The sequence below is a fragment of the Arachis hypogaea genome, chromosome 1, assembly GCF_003086295.3.
Source record: "Arachis hypogaea cultivar Tifrunner chromosome 1, arahy.Tifrunner.gnm2.J5K5, whole genome shotgun sequence".
Lineage (NCBI taxonomy): Eukaryota > Viridiplantae > Streptophyta > Magnoliopsida > Fabales > Fabaceae > Arachis > Arachis hypogaea.
The window spans coordinates 111,129,340-111,147,319 of NC_092036.1; the positions used below are offsets into that span (position 1 = coordinate 111,129,340).

Consider the following 17,980-nt stretch of genomic DNA (forward strand, 5'->3'; position numbering starts at 1 on the left):
TGAGTATCGTGAAAAACAAAAAAATATATATCTATACCTAAATTTTATTATATTTTTGCCACACGGCTAAATTTTTCTGGGTCTGTCACTGAGCACACACAATCATAGAATCACATATTACCAAAAAGTATACGCAAACAAGTATGATGCATGTCTGTCCTATGCAGGCTATGAACTCATGTATCAGTTTACACCCTACAACCTGACATTATCTAAGAATCAATCTTAGATATGATTTTTTATTGTGTCTTTCGTGCATACGTGTCTGTGGTTAAGAGTACCATCAGTTCAGGACCATTAGCAATCGACGCAAAATTCGATGCCATAATATATACATACAGGGAAATAGTGATCCTCTGTTCATAGGCGTACCCAAGTTCAACACTTGACAATTCGTGGGTTATCCTTGTAATCAATGATTATCAATTCGTGAGTGTTTCCGTCCTTAAACATTTGGCACTAAGACCCAAACAATAATCATGTTTTATTTGCTCTTATATGGCAAATGGTCTTTTAGAGTTTTTTTTTATCTTTGACCTCTACTCTCCTGTGACAGAAATTCTTTAGATTTTTTTCTCTTTGCTCTCTACTTTACTATGGCAGAGATCCTTTTAATCTTTTTCTTTCTTCTTCTTTTCTTTCTTATTATTCTCTTTTACTTTCTTACATTTCAACAACATAAATTATCTTCACATTCTTCATTCTCACGTCTTTCCCTAAGTCTGCTATGACAGGAGAATCATAAGATTCTTAATTTAAATTTGACTTTCTAAAGTTTTTAAAAAATATTACTGTTTCACTTTTTCATTAACAATTATTCAAATTAAATAATATCTATAGTAAAAGAATAATAATTATATTATTATGAGTAACTAATATTAATAATAAAAGTTAATACCATTATTATTTTGATAATAAAAACCTTTTTATTAAAAGTCTTATCGTCAAACTTTTAGAAATTACATTTTAATTTTGAACTTTTAAAAAGATTTATATCTTGAACCAACGTATTTTACGAACATACTAAAATAATTTACATACATTATAATTATCAAAAATATCATTATACTTTTATAAAATATCCGTTTTACCTCTAAACTTTTACTTATTACCCAAAATACCTCCAAAACTTATATAATTACTATTTTTAACTACGACCTTTGATCAAAATACAATCTTATTCTCCAAAATAAACTTTGTATTAGTGATCACATCTCCATCATAAAAAATGAACTTTCTTTTAAGTTTTCTTCAAATTTTCGGTTTGATTTTTAATCAATTTTTGAGCTTTTCAATTACTGATTTTTCACAGAGTTCACCTTAACCTTCCAACCACCAAATCTTATCAAATTTTAATCAAAATCAAGCTTATAAATAGCCCTTAAATCAACCGAAATAGTTCGGTTCTTGCTGTCTTCTTGAAGTCGAACCACAAGTCAATAAATCAACAAATTTTCACTAAATTCAAGCACAAAGTCATTCAAAATCAAACCTCAAACATCAATGTATTAATCACACATCAAGAACACATTTAATTATTACAAAATTACCAACTCCTACCTTCATACGATAGCCACCAAATCGAAACACCAAGAAAGCTTTCTGAACGAAAAATCGAAGAAGAAAACATTAAATTTGGCTACTCTACCTCTGGGGCTCACTTGGCCGAACCTTGCATGGAGAGATAGCAATTCCACACATTGCTCCTGCCAATGGAAAGTGGTACTGTTGTGAAGAAGAGAAAGATACGAACACTTTAATCAATTTAGATTTTTGACAGAAATTACGGATCTCATGAAATCAAGCTTGGAAGATTCACGGTGCCATGAAATTCTTTCTTTCTCTCTCTCATTGTCTCTCTCTTGTTTGCTTTCTCCGTGATGAATGAGAAGCAAATTATAAGAATAGAAGGTATGTGATGAAACATTAGTAAAATTAAGTTCACCAAAAAGTACCGATATTTACTCATACTGGCAGATTTTGAACTCGATAATAATTTTATTAAACAAATCCTTATTTTAATTTAAAGCACGTAAAAATAAAATATCAATATAATAATAATAATAATAATAATAATAATAATAATAATAATAATTTTATCTTTTCTAAAAAAATCTCATTATAATAAAAAAATAATAAAAAATCCTAATTAATCTAAACGCTAATTATCATAAAATCAATTTAATTATTCTTAATAAAATAAGTTCTAAAAATAAAATAAAAAGTCCATTCTTAATAAAATAAGTCATAACTTATTTATATATAAATTTTAAAAAATGCAGGTCATTACAAATTTCGTATATATTTTCCATAGTTATGCTAAAGTAATTGTGCATTTACTAAGATTTTTGTTGAATCCTGATATAAACTTTCCTTTGCAGTCTCTAATAATCCCGTCACTAGTTCATTTTTTTCTGGTTGGAAGATCGACCGATCAACATTCAACTTTATCCAACCTCTTTTTGGCAATTTTCAGCCAATGAGAACTTCCTTAGTAAGCCTTAGGGCCATGTTGCTTTTATTTATGATGTTCATAGAGTAGTTGTAATTATCTGCTATTTTTAAACTTGATTACTTTGGTGCATTTGGCTATTAAAAATAAGATCATTCCTAAATCTCTAGGCTATGTTGCAGGTTGTTACGAAGGTAATGGTCCATGGAGTACCATTTTGGAGGGGGGACTTTGGACAGGTTAGTTTTCAGCCAATCTTGGTAAAATGGGGCAAAAAAATTAGCCTGTGAATCACTGGGTATGATGCTATTCCAAATGTTGTGGGTTAAGGAGCAATCATGCAACGTGTGGAACATCGTTTCTCCATCTTGATAGCACATGGGGCAGGTCCTCTCATAAGTGAGTCCTCTTCTCTTCCTTTTTTAATTTGTACGCAAAGATTTCTTAGTAAGTATCCACCCAAATGACTTGAGTCTCTCGAAAATTTTTACTTTTCAAATCTATCTGGATATGTTGTTTACCTCTTCATTAGTATTGTAGAGGGAGTCATATGATGACTTGATAGAAAGCCCATTTGAGGAGGGTAGCCAGCCTATGGAGTCCTTCCCATATGTTGGTTTAGAGCTTTAATAGTATGCATAGCATCTATAATTTCTTCTAGTGGAACATGTTGGAATGCCTCCCAATTCCAATCTCCTTGTGCAGTCACATAGTTAGTAACTTTTTCGTTCAGTCTCTCCTCATCTGACTCAATTATTGCTACCTCTTTTAGAACTCCAATTTCTAACAGCCACTACTCTATCCAAAAGGGAGTATCTTCCCCATCTCCTAGCCTCCAAAGAAACATACTTTTAAACTTATTCTAAATCTTAGTGATAGCACACCATGCATTTAAGTTGCTGCTTTTGGAATGCACTTTAGGGATAATATACTCTCTATAATCATATTTATCTCTTATTACCTTAACCCAAAGCACATTTCTATTATGGATGAGTCCTTAGGTAAGCTTCATGAGAAAAATGTTATTTGACTCTTGGGCTTTATGAATTTTCAATCCTCCTTTCTCCTTGGTTTTGCAAATGCTATCCTAATTTATAAGGTGTATTTTTCTATTCTTTGCAAAGCTTCCCCAAAAAAAATCCCCGCAAACTTTGTCAATCTTGTTACAAACCACTGTAGTAATCTTCATAGTTTATATGCAATAGCTTAGGATGGTTGAAAAGACTAATTGAACCAGAGTACATCTTCATGCAAAAGAGAGAGTATTTCTATTTCAACAAGAGAGTTTGGCTTGCATCCTGTATATAATAAACTAGAAGTGCTATTGAGGCATCTTTCATGATGAGTGGAACCCGCAAGTATTTTTTTTAAGTTGGCTGTCAGAGATATCCCGAGCTAGTGGCTGAGATAATATCTAGTATTGTGGTTGACATTGTAGGATTACAAGTGTTCATAACACGCAGCAGAAGTAATAAAGTAATCCTATTGATCTATTTTGTGCTTAAAATTTTATTGAAATAAGATGGATTAGATGCCAATACCTGAGTACCCTAGTGAATAAAGCTTTCCCCTTCGATGGTACGAAGGTACTATGTGTATCCACACCGAGACTAATCCTTGTTGTCAACTCTTTGACCAATGGATTTAACTGAGAAGTTTCTTGCAACTCCTTGCACCAGCAATTCTTCACTAAGAATTTGGAATATTTGTGTATGTGGAGGTAAAAAGAGAAAACTTATGTTTTCTTTCTTTTATCATATACACATATATAGTATGAGATTGGTGACTGATTTGTGAATCAAATTACAACTTAATTTGAGACAAATCAGTTAGGATCTTATCCATATTTAAAACTCATCATAGAATAAATAATTAATTATTTAATATTCTCAATTATAATATTATTATATTCATGGTGCTAGCAAAGAATATAATAATACTCCATTTGAATTAATATAATTATTTATTTGATCTAATCAAAATAATAATTAAATAATTATTTACCAAGGATTAGAACACTCGTTAGTGTGTGACCCCATAGGTTCAATACTAAGCGGGTAGTATATTAGTCATACTATATTTACTAATCAAGGTTGGCGTCTAGCAACGCTCCTTGACGACCCGATAGTATGAAGTAATAATATTTTTTACTAAGAACCCAAGATGAACAAAAATACAACTCCTTCCATCTTTTCACCTCTTGGCTAACTTTTAGAGTACGGTTTGATTGTCAAACTCTAACTTGTTACCATTATTATAATGAATTATGAATGACTTAAGAAACTCATTTCTTAATTCATTCAAACCCCTTGGCCAAGGCATTGTTTATTTTATTCATTATAATCGTAGAGCTCAAACTCATTACCATAGTTGATGGATTCCATTTTGACTAATCATTAATTCTATAAGTATTTAAATCATACCCAATGTCCATTCAACTAACACCGTAGGGTGTTAGGTGTCTAGAATCAAAGTATAACAAATACATTGTTAATTACTATGATAGTCGCAGGTCAAAGGAAAATTCTAATATTATGTTCATCATAAGAATATCCTATTGACAAATATACGGTAATTATAACCATTAGGAATTCTTAGAATGAGTCAGTTCAATGGTTATATCTCTATATATACCATTTATATATATAATTTAACAAATGAGATCTATTAATCTTCATCCAATGAAGACTATTATATATATATTAATCTATCCGAATCACTAATGTCCCATTTTTAGTGATTCTACGATTAAGAACAATTTAAATTAAAAGTACTCAAAAAACGTATATCTCATTATTACGATCTCTATCGTAATTATTCGTTTCTAATTTTTAATTAAGGACACTATCATAAATTATAAAAGTTTATTCTTATAAAAAAGAATAATAATAATAATAATAATTCATGATAGTATTTTGTTGGACATACACACTTATCTCCAACAGACATTGCTAGAGAAATAAACTACTAACTTTTAAAAACTAATTTTTTGTCTTAAGCAATCACAAAAATGTTGGTGTGCTTCTTTGATAACTCGAACCTATTTAATGTCTACCTTAGCAAAAAGAACAATACCATCTGCAAAAATAAAGGTGAGAGAGTTTAGGTCCATCCTTTGAAAGAGTGATAGGTTCCTACTTCTTATTTTTCACTAGATTATAAATTAAATAAGAAAGTCTTTCAATACACAGTACAAGAAAAAAAGTAAAAGGGATCTATTTGTTGTATCTACTTCTCATATTTGTGTTTTTCCCTATTTGTCTTGCTTGTGTTTGTTTTTTACAGATCTTTCATGTGGGTGGAGGAGACACTGAGGGTTGTTCCACTTAGTGATTTGGAGGTTTGCAGATAATAGAAAACGAAGAGTTAGATTAGAATCCTTAGATATAGTCACCATATTTTTTGTATAGTGAGAACTCTAGGATTTGATATATGTTGTTGGAGTTTTGGAATGCCTTTGGCTTTTCAGGACCTTATATATTATCTATATGGACACATTTAGCATATTGAGAACTTCCGATTCTTATTCCATATATATTTGTTGTTTTTCAGAGGTAGGACGTGAGGTACCTCGCTGAGCATACTGGAGACTTTTAGAAGTGAAGAACTATTTTTGGGCATATTTATGTTTTGCACACACACACACACACACATATTCTCCACTTTGTATAAACTATTATTTTGTCCCTCCTAGAGGTTGACTCAGAGAATCAGGATTTATATTGTCTTTTGGTATAATTTTGGGTTATATATATATATACTCTGTCTAGCCTTTGCTTCGCAGATCGAGTCGGGAGCCTGCTATATGTATCTTTTTTGGAACTTTATATTCATATGTATATTATCCTTTCCGTACACTGTTATCTGTCTCTTCTACGCTTAACTGTTTGACTGTGATGCGACTTTCGAGTTCTGTTTTGTTCAACTTTTCTTCAAGGCTCCTAGATAAACATCCTTTCAAATATATATATATATGTACATGTTTTTACTTTTAAAGGTCATAATACCTCACCATCTTTAATTTACAACTTAAACGTAAAACTCTATGTGGTAGAGTGTTACAGCCATAAGCTCCTTTTTAGTTTTTCTGTTCCTTATAGTGTGAATTACCTCTTGAGCAACCAGAATATTATCTGCACTAACCTCGCTAGAAACAAAACTAGATTGTGTATTAGAGATAAGGGTAGGCATGAAATCTTTTAGTATACTTGGAATAACTTTAGTCACAAATTTATAACAAACATTACACAAACTAATAGGTCTAAAGTGACCAAAGTGTTCTGGAGCGGGAATCTTGGAATAACAGCAATAAGAGTCTTGTTAACTCCGTTGATATTGCTGGAATTGCTAAAAACCATTCTAGTCCAGTCAACTAGGGGTCCTGCTAGTACATTCCAAGTTTGCTGGTAGAATTTACCCAAAAGTCCATCGTTGTCCAGTGCTTTCCAGCTTCCTTTAGAGAAAATTGCCTCTTTGATATCATCATAGGAGACATCTGCAGCCATCTTATCATAATCCTTATCTTACAGTCTAGGAAACTTGTTAGAAATCACAAAATTATTAGAAACTGAATCAAAACAATAAAGCAACTTGAAGAAATGGACCCCCCAAGCTTTTAATCTATCTATATCGTCAATCCATTCTCCTCCCTTAGACTTTAGAGCAGAAACTTTATCTTGCTTCCTTTTTCCATTTGCTTTTTGATGAAAGTATTTCGTATTTTTATCTCCCAAAATTTATGTAGTTGGATCTTGACATCTGTTGCCAATAAATTTTTTTCTGAATCGTTATGACCTCGTATTCTTTCCAAATATCCTTTTGGAGTTTCTCTAAGAAAGGGTGATTTGTAAAGGATAGCTTCTTATTAACGCCTTCCAATCTTGATAAAAGATGATGCTTCTTTTTGAAAATGTGATCAAAAATATTTGTATTCCATACTTTAGCCTTATGCATAAAATTAGAAATATTTTATAGAAAATCATCATGAGTAATCCAGCTTTCTTTAACCATATTGTCATAATCTTCATGAAGCACCCAAGGAGCAAGAAATCTAAAGGGTTTTCTCCCTTATTTAATGTGTGCTAGCTGAAAATTCAATAAAATGGGAAGATGGTCAGACTTAAGCTTTGGTAAGTGTTTAATACACACATTTGAAAAATAATTTGTAAAATCCAAATTTCTAAGAAAACAATCTAGCCTTCTCCTTATATTTCCTCTACTCCAAGTAAAAGGGATCTAAAAAATTCTAGATCATTCATATTACAAATATTAATGCAATTGCAGAATCTATGAGTGTCAAGACCTAAGTTTGAGGATCCTCCCCACGTGTCATTCATGGATAGGATCGAGTTAAAATCTCCCCCAATACACCATGGTCCCGTTACAATGGCAACAATGCTTTCCAAACTACTCCATAGTTCATTTTGTCTGCCAACTCTAGGGCTGCCTTACACAGCAGTAAAGTTCTACAAGATGTCATCCTCCCATTTAACTTTCATGTGTACAAATTGGTTGTGTATGATCAAAGATTTTATATTCCAAAAATCTTTCATCTAGAGACACCAAATTCCACTCGAGAAACCCTCCACATCACTTATATACCAAGAGTCAAAGTCCATCTTTTTAATAACCGACTCAACCCTATTGCTTGATACATGAGTTTCAAGGAGAATACAGAATTTAGTCTTATATTTAAATATGATGGTTCTGATAGATCGCTTTACCGAGTCTAGAAAATTGTTGCCAATATTTATGATATTGTTTCTCATATGTTTTACTATTGCCAGTAGAGTTCTGGCATGATTCAGGGATGATGAGACCTTTCTATTGCTGTTGTTGCTTGATGGACGAGTTTGGTTGTCATGAGTTTAATTTTTCCCTGTTTTCTGCTGTTTTTCCTTCAAAATTCTGTGGTTGACATTGATTTTGGTTTGGTTTCTAAATTTTTTGTTGAAAATTGGGCTTATCTTGCAACTGCAGATTTCCGAAGCCACTTTCCTTCTTTGGTTCTCGCCTAAGAGCTGTTAGAATGCAATAAATCTTTTCCATTTTTGTTACTTTCCTAAACTATACCATCGTTACTCAAGGCGTCAAAATGGGTGGCATAATTGTTGTCTTTATTTCCAACATTTATACTCCCAGATCCTTGCCTGATTCTTCTCTTATTTTTCTTGACAACCGTCCAGGGGCCAAAAAGGCTCCCATCTTTCCTTATTTGATTTTCATTTATGGCATCCCCTGAATTTAAGGCTTGATTGCCTATTTGATTCTTAATGGCTATCTCTTTCAACTTCTCTCCTTAATTTTCAGCTACTCCAAGATCTTTCCTATTTTGGTCTACGGGACCTGTTGCTCCGGCTGAATTTAACTGCTGTCTCCTATGCTAGTTTTCTGGTGGTTCTGGATGGCCATTACCGCCTGAGAGAAAACTTTTTCTATCGCTTCATTGAGTATTTTCTAACAGTGATCAATTTTATGGCCATACCACCACAATGAAAACAAATCTAATGCAGATCTTCGTATTATAAGCAAAATTCTTTACCAACGCAGTGAAAGAGAGAATTAGTTGTCATGTTAAATCAATTTTCACACATATATGTGTGAATTTATCTCTAGAATCGGATGGATGTTAATTCGTCCACTCTCAAAATTGTTCCAATAATTCTCTTAACTTTTCAAAGAAAATGCTAGTTGTACAGTTTAGCTGGGAGATTGGAAATTCTAATCCAAGCACCTACCTTTTGTACCTCACTCTTGTGGAATAAAGAGAGGTTGCCACTTTTAGACTAAAAGGTAATGATATGCGATTATCCATGGTCCCTCGAAGAGGGCTGCGCATAGTCCTCCTGTATAAAAAATAGAACCAAGAGGAAACCTTCTTCCAAATCTATCACCCGAATTACATCCTTATTTTCCCATCTCTTATTGATCCATTTCTCTATAGCCAATAGATTGACTCTCTTTTCGAGCAGTTTAACAATAAGCGCCTGCTTCCAAGACCTGCACCATTCATCATATCCTGCCAAGGATATCTCAATCTCAGGCTTTGGATTGACAAGAGCCTTGCCCTCTTCAGTAGAAATCATTTGCTCCGTGTCTGACTTGTAGTCTTCGGCTACCATTTTCACAATTTCTTCAAAATTTAACTTATCCAAACCATTATTAACCAGCCTATCCCTATAGAAAAGTTTGGTTGACTCGACTTGCTTAGGCTCAGGGGTTGTAGTTGCTTCAGACATGACTTTATCTTTTGTCTTCTCTTTTGCTGAAAATTTTAATTCTTGGCTAACTTCTGCTATGTAGACTTTTTTTATCATCAATATTCATTTTGACTTTTTTTGGTACTTCTATCTTTTAGATTTTTTTTATGATCCTTTTTTATTTCAGGAGTGGTAGAACTCGAACTCATGAAGAGGATCCAAAAACATGGAGGAGATAGATTTTAACAATTTTGTTAGCTTATTAATCATAATATAATATTTGTTCAAAGTGTGTAATCTAATAAAAAGAATTTTTTTAAATAATATAAATAAATTAGATAATATCTAAATTTGAAAATAAAATAAAATAACCTATAAAATTAAGAATCTGTTTGAATAAATAATTTAATTAATACGTTTTAAAATACAAAAGTATTTATTTTAAAAGAGAATTAATAAAAATATTTTTATTAAAGGAGAAGCCACTTTTTTTTTTACTTATCCTTAAGTATTTTAAATAATTTTTAGAAAATTATAAATTAATTTTAAAAATTATATTAAATATTAATAAGGTAACTTTTAGATATATAATACTCAATTTGATCCCTAAAATTTTAATTGCCTCTATTTAGTTCTCAAACTTTGTGAATGTGACTTAATTTAGTCCCTGGGACAATTTTTAATGCACAGACGTTAACGAAACGCTAACGTGCGTAGATAGTCGGATGCCACCAGAAAAACAACAATCTGCCAGAAACGCTGAGGATCTTTTGCAATAGCTGCATGAACATCGAGAACTAGTAGTACAACCTGTTTAATTTTTTTTAATTAAAAAAAAAGAAGATGAATCACTGATAATTCCAATAAATTGCCTATTCCAGAAAGCAAAATTTTGATGTATTAAAATGAATTTACCATCAGTATGATGAATTTGATATCACAAGCTCATCAAGCAGCTCAAAAAACATACAACAGTTTTCTGTCTTTCTAAATTTGGTCAAACAAAATACTCCCAAAAATCATGTCCTGGCTGAAATCTCATCTCCACTAAGGCAAAGAGTGCCATAGCGGCATCATTAACCATCCCAGTCTTACAAAGTTGAACCAATTATTCATTTTAGGTAGCATAATGGGGTACAAACCCCCTACCAAGCATTAGACTTAATGATTCCTTTGTCTTCTTCAACTCGCCTCTTTAGATTACGCAATTCAGCACAATCCTTTAATCACCTTTGTTTATATAGATGCCCTTAAGCGGAAGTCTCTCGAGCATATCCCAAACAGAGAATTCTTTCTTTTTTATTGATAAAATAAGAATTCAATTAGGATGAGAAACCTAAACCATGTCATTCTCCCAAAATAAAACTAAAGGTTAGCCACCAAGATATCTCACATGAAGCTCATGTCCAACTTTGCCGATTGCCGCGTATAATTTCTTTAAGTTTTTCATTTTGTCAACATTAACAACAACTAATATAAAATTACAGAAATCAAACCAAATTATACTAATTACAAAATTCACACCAATGCTATAATAATTAAAATCACAGAAATCACAGGAAGGAAATTACCAGAAGAGAGAGGTTGACGACAGTAATAAAGAACGAGGATATTGAGTTTGGAAACAAATATTAAAAATGATGATCAAACATTATTAAAATGTTAATTAAATATTTATTAAAATATTACCAATTGGTTGTTTAATGCATTTGATCAAGTGTGCAGGAAATAAAATAAAACAAGTTGGCCCAAGGAACAAATGTTTAAAGCCCATAAACAAATTCAGCCTTGTACAAAATTGATTTAAATTAGTAGCTGAACCTTGGTATCAAGAAAGAAAAGACAAGCCCAAGAATCAAGCTTGATGAATTAAACTTTAAAGTAAAGAACCCAAGAGACCAAATTTCATACGGTCATCTCATCCTTGGTAACTGAAACTCCAAATTCAATTCAATTTAATTTTCTTGGAGTTTTCACCAAAAGCTTCTCTCTTCTCTCTCCTTTCTCTCATGCTTCGGTCACATCACTCATTCAAAAAATAAGAAAGAAGAAAAATGAAAAGCACAGAAAAAAGGTTTTGAAGAAAGGTAAAAAGATTGTTGCCAAATCAAAGCAAAAAAGGAGGGCTTCGGTCAAGAAGAAAATTTCTCTCAGTCAAAGCACATCAAAAGTTTGTTTCCTCATTTGTGCTTCATCGAGGAACGAAGAAGAAAGTCACAAGGTCTCAAGCATAGAAGAAGTAACAATGGAGAACGTGAAATCATCTTGGGTCAGAAGCTCATCAACGCTCAAAATCAAAATTTGGGGCCAAAGTCAAGTAGTTTCTTTTGTATTTTCTTTTTTTTTTTTCTATTTTGATCTATCTGAGTCTCATTGTAAAAGGCAAATATAGTGAGATTTGTAAGAAAAAGTCATTGAGAGGTAAAAGGCAGTGAGTTGAATAGTAAGAAAAAGCCATAAGATGTCTCAGAGGTTCTTTGTACATCTTTCTGTTCTGTGTCATGATCCTGTGGAGATTCCCTTGCAAGTTGGGTTAGCACTTTGCTATTGAAAGCTAGATTGAAGTCTAGTCGAATTCGGATTGGGTTTAAAATCTGGATTTGTCCCAGATTGAATTTGATAGATCCTAGGAAAGTATTGGTATTTGTAATCTTGAAAAAGAGATAGTGAAATTCCATCATTGTTGTAATGGAGACTGGATGTAGGCTACATTGTACCAAGTAGCTGAATCAGGATACATCTGGTGACATTTCTTCTCCCCTACTTCAATTTTGTTTTTGTTATTTAGAAGACAAAATGAAAATATCTCTCAACTTGATACGAGACAAAAGTAAAAATATCTTCTAAGTTTCTTTAAAAAAATAAAAGTAATATTCAGCAAAAAAAGAAGATAAGATTCAACCCCATTTTTCTTAGTCACTGATAACCATCAGAGAAAGACGGCGAGGAAGACGAAGACGCTCTCTGGAACCAGGAAGATGACGACACTCTCTGAAACGCACAAGATGGCGATGCTTTCTGACGTGACGACGACCTTGATTACGAGACCGGAAAGGAGAGAGGGAGAGAGCTTGAGTACGACGCCATAGTGAGACAGATGAGAGAGATCGAACTCCAGTGGGAGGGAGAGAGAGAGAGGAGAGGAGAGGAGAGAAGAACACTAGAAAACCTTGAGAGAAAGAAGAACACTAGAAAATATTCAGAGAAGGTGATCGAAGAGAGGATTTCTTAAACCCAAATGAAAAAATAATCTTTTTTTTGTTTCTCAAATATATTTTTGTTCTGTTGTTTAAATTATTTGAAAATATAAAATTAGAATGAGTTAAATTTTAAAATTAGATTGATATAAAAAAACGTATTTTTGTCTAATCAAATAAAATAAAAATATTTAAATTTTTTTATAAAATTAAATAAAATATATTTTTTATTTTTATTAAATTATAAAAATATTTAAGTAAAATTAGTTATATAATATATATATATTTTTAAAATAATCTGATGCTAACGTGAAGATTAAATTTTACATAACTTATTATTATTTGTTCATATCTTAAATATCTTAAATGTATACCTATAAATTTATCATTCCCAAAGCAAACACTTAACTTGAAACCCATAACTTTGTTCCAGTTACTTACTTACCCCACCGTCATCGATGACCCCAATGAGGCAATGACAACGGGAACAAATGTGAGATATGTGAGCCAAACCTCCTTAAAAGTCATTAGGTAAATAAAAACGGCAGTGAAAAAAAGACGTTGTGACACCAAATCACCAATTGTCATTGCCTAGTTAAACGACACAGAAAAGTACCTCAACAAATACAACAGAGACACAAAACATGACTCAAAGCAGAGATCTTGAAGAACTGATCCCTCTATAGTATGCTTTGCAAAGGGACCACATTCATCCACGCTAACTTGCCAAAGAACATGCTGTCATGTGGCACATGGTGAGGAAGATGGGGTACTTGAAGCCATAGTTGCTGAGAAGTACTCGTTCAGAGAGAATGCAAATGTTGTTGGACTAGTGCCACGAAGCTACAAGACTCGCCGTGAAAGCACAGTAAATTACTAATTCTTTTTTTAAATACATTACCAAATATAAAAAAAAAAAAAGTGTTAGGACGAGCAACTTTTATATTTTGTAATTATTAATTGATCATTAATAGTGTTTTTAATGGTGTGAGATTACATCCAATAGAAAAAATCACTCACTTTTTTTTTATGGTTAAGTGCTAGCCATAAAACATAAAAATTATTGATTTCTTAGACTTTTTCATAAAAAAATTACAGTTAATTTTAAACTAATTACATATATTTTATTATATATAATTTTTTTTAAAATTACTCTAAAAATTATACTAATCATCTATAAATATTACTTAATTTAATAACATTATTTTTTAAAAATTAATCATAACTCTTAATATTTTATTTTAATTAATCAAATGTTACTATACAACTAAAACTAACCAAAATAATAATAATTAATCGTTTGTTAACTACACTAACTAAAATTAATATTAAAAATAAAATAATTTATATATCTAAGATCATGTAGAAATTTAACAATGTATTCTTCATAGTTAGTAAGCTGGAGTTAAATTTTGGTTATACATGCAAACCACTTGTGGAGGACATGAATACCCTGATGCTGAGGCTTAATCATGTTGAGTGTACTCGTTCCTTGAGAGAGGCAAAAACAATTCGTATCTTTTTTAACGAGTTTGCGTGGAATTGATGCCCGACCGGAAAGGGACATGCATTATGGGAAATTCTCAAGTAGTACAAAGTATACTAGAAAAGTATAAATGTCATTTAATAGGATATTTATATCTATTAATTACGTTAGGTATCTACCTGAATTGGGTACATATATAAGGGTCCACCTTACATTAATGAGATATAAGTAGAGACAGGCAAGTTATCTCCGTTGAAAATAAAAAGAAATATTTAGAAAACTTATAATAGCAAGAGAACTAAAAATTATAGGAGAGATAAAAAAGAAACAAAAACTAATAATTACAAGAATTGAAAAACTATTAAAGAATCTTAATTAGGACTACAGGACTAAGTTCTGAACAATATATTTAAAAACAATCATATTAGATAAAAAAATTATTCTTATAAAATATATATTAAAATATAAAATATATATATTAAAAAAATGAAATAACATATATATTTATAACTGATTTTCATGTTATCATAATATTTTTTATTTAAAAATTAAAACTAACTATTGAATATATTAATAGAAAGAACAAAACTCAGATTCAATAAATATCAATGCTTAAAACAACAAAAAACACGCACACACTCGCTCATCCTCACACTCACTCGATAATACATATCCACTTTATAGATATGTTCTTTCCCCCAGAATACATATATCTCATCTAAATAAAATCGGGAGTAAGTATGATTTTGGTATTTAAAATATAGGTTGAAATTTTTTTTTTTGGTTTTTAACCTTTTTTATATATAAAATGATCCATAAAATTTAACTTGATTTTAAAATTGTTCTTAAGAATTAATTTGATTTTAAATATCGTGGACAACTTCTTCTTCTTCCATTCCCTTTTTTCTTCTTCTATTTTTCTCTTCGCAGGAACAAAACACTCTTCTTCTCTTATTTTTCTTTTTTTTATTTTATAATATTTTTATTATAAATAATTTGATTCAAAATTTTAAAATTTAAATAAAAAAGACAATTTTAAAATTTGGTTTTAAATGTTAGACACAATTTTGTATATAAAAAAATGTTGAAGATGAAAAAATATTTCGACGTATACCTTAGAAACCAAAATCATACTTAACTCACACAAAATCTTTTAATACTTTATTTGTTTGCACTAAGGGCAAAAATATAATTTCACTAAAAATAATAATTAATTAATCAATTTTATTTATTAAAAAAATAGTAAATTACTAAATTATTGACAAAAAAAATCTCAAAAGATGTTAATGACAAATAAGTTTTCAAAAAATTTAAAAACACGGCAAAAAAATTAGATATTAAATATGTATTCTAAAAAAAGATTTTAAAGATCAAATTTTAATACAAATTTTTAAAATTAGTATTAAAAATATAAGATATTTTTATCCTTAAATTTTGGTAATTTTATTTGAAGTGATTTTTTTAAAAGTTTTTTATTGTGGATCTTCATATTTAAAAAAAATAAAGATTAAATTTTGTTCCGAATTTTTTGGTATATTTTTTAAATATTTATTCAAATATTACCACAAAATTTTAAATAAAATGGATAAACTATTTACTAAATATAAAAAAAATTTTTGGTCGCATTTTTAAAATAATTCAAGAACTATTTTTATCAATAACATCTTTTAAATTTTTTTTATCAAATGACTAAATCTTTGAGATATTGGATTAGTAATTAATCCTTAAAAATATCCATTTCCCAAGCAATATGTGCCAATTGAGGTCCCAAGAGATATGTGCCAATTGAGATGGGGAAACATAGTTTGATTTCATAATGTGGTTCGTAGTTTTATCATGGTCACGAATTATCCTCAAAGCCATATAATTGGAGAGCCTTTTGGAAGGATTTAGGTTGACCTAATCTAGTTTCGAGACAAGGGTTTTCTTTGCACGTCCAATGGTGAACTTTGCATGAGGCGTACGAAAAACAAAAAGAAATTCCCATGATTCTTAATTTCTTATACTTTTTGACATCGTTTAAAAGTGAAAAAAATAGTAAAATAATAAATTAATTATCATTAAATTTATAATTTTTATTATATATAAATTTTATTATTTTAATTTAAAAATTTAATATCTCATTTTATTATTGTATCAATTTTTTTATTTTAAAAGATTTTAGAGTGGTCCTATTGACTATAAATCTTTGGAAATTTAAATGTTCCTTGCAGTGACTTTTTTTTCCTTTTGTGGAATCCTGATAAACATTAGAATCTAACAGATCCAGAGGCTAATTCAAGCAGGGGCAGAACTAAATGAAATATTAGAGGAAAACAAAAAATATTTATATAATAAAATAAAACTAAATAAAATTTTAAAGAATACTAAACTAAAATTTATATATAATTTATATGTAAAAAATTAAAATTAGGGAAGATCGTTACCCCCTTTACTTGTATCTGGCTCCCCGCCCCTGGATTCAAGCAAACAAACAATCTATCAAAGCTGAAAAACCTTAAATCCAAAAATTTTTAAGGTGAGTATTAGCACGATGAAACGCATATTTTTTTTACTCAGGTGATGCGCAGACGATTTTTGTGACCACTGACTATAAATGCAGAGACGTTGTCGCTACTTGGTTTATTAACATGATAAGATAGGATAAAATACTAATGAACAAAAATATAAAATTTTGTGTTTTTGTATTCTATTTGGTGATAAATTAGAATAAATTATGAAAATTTAATTTATTTTTATTTTTTTTTCATTCAAAAATTTTGAGATGAAAAATATAATAATAAAAAATATAATTATGAAAAATTAACAAGAATAATGAAAGAAAAAAGAAAAAATAAGTTGTGTTCCTTGTTAGTGTCTCCGTATTCTTTCTGTCAGAATGGACACAATACACTAATTCAGTGTCTCTGAACACATTATCTCTGTCTATGTCTTTTCTGCCAAACATAATTTTGTGTCTCAGTGTCCCTATCTCAGTGTCCAATCTCTATAAACAAACGTAACCTTAGATTTTGGGCCTGTGGGTTGCCTTTTTGGTAACGCTGGGCTTTGGGTCTTAGATTTTTGAGTGGAACGAAAGTTTACCATTTTTTGTTATTGGATATTTTGGGCTGTGATATTTTTTTTTTGGGGATGAACCGATGAAGAGTATTTTAATGTAGGGCAAATTATGAAAAAAATACATAAATATATTTAGGATTACAGAACTAAAAAAATTATGAAGTGTTTAGGATTTCATAGAAATATATGATTTAGAAGAAAATTAATACAAAAATGTGTTTTTTAGTACCTTACTCTGCGTAATATTTTTTAAATTTTAGGATTTAAGATTTAGGTTTTATATTTGAGAAATTAGGGTTTAAGTTTATGATTTATGATTTAGGGTTTAGAGTTAGTTTAGGATTTATAGTTATATAATTAAAAAAATATGAAGTGTTTCGAATTACATACAAATATATGCTTTAGAAAAAAAAATAAAAAATGTGTTTATTAGTACCTTACTGTGCATAATCTTTTTTAGGTTTTAGGATATAGAATTTAGATTTTATATTTGAGAAACTAAGGTTTAGGATTGTTGGATTAGATAGTTTAGTAATGGTTTGAGAGTTTAAGGTTTAGAATTTATAGTTTAGGGTTTATGATTTAC

The 17,980-nt window shown here is 30.2% G+C and overlaps 1 long non-coding RNA gene across 1 annotated transcript; it reads left to right on the forward strand.

The window, feature by feature from the left end:
- The first annotated feature begins 2,330 nt into the window (after positions 1 to 2,330).
- LOC140184048 (uncharacterized) lies at positions 2,331 to 6,309 on the forward strand. The gene is made up of 3 exons (XR_011880689.1): positions 2,331 to 2,494; positions 2,635 to 2,851; positions 6,005 to 6,309. It is a non-coding gene; the product is annotated as an uncharacterized lncRNA (long non-coding RNA).
- The last annotated feature ends 11,671 nt before the right edge of the window (positions 6,310 to 17,980 follow it).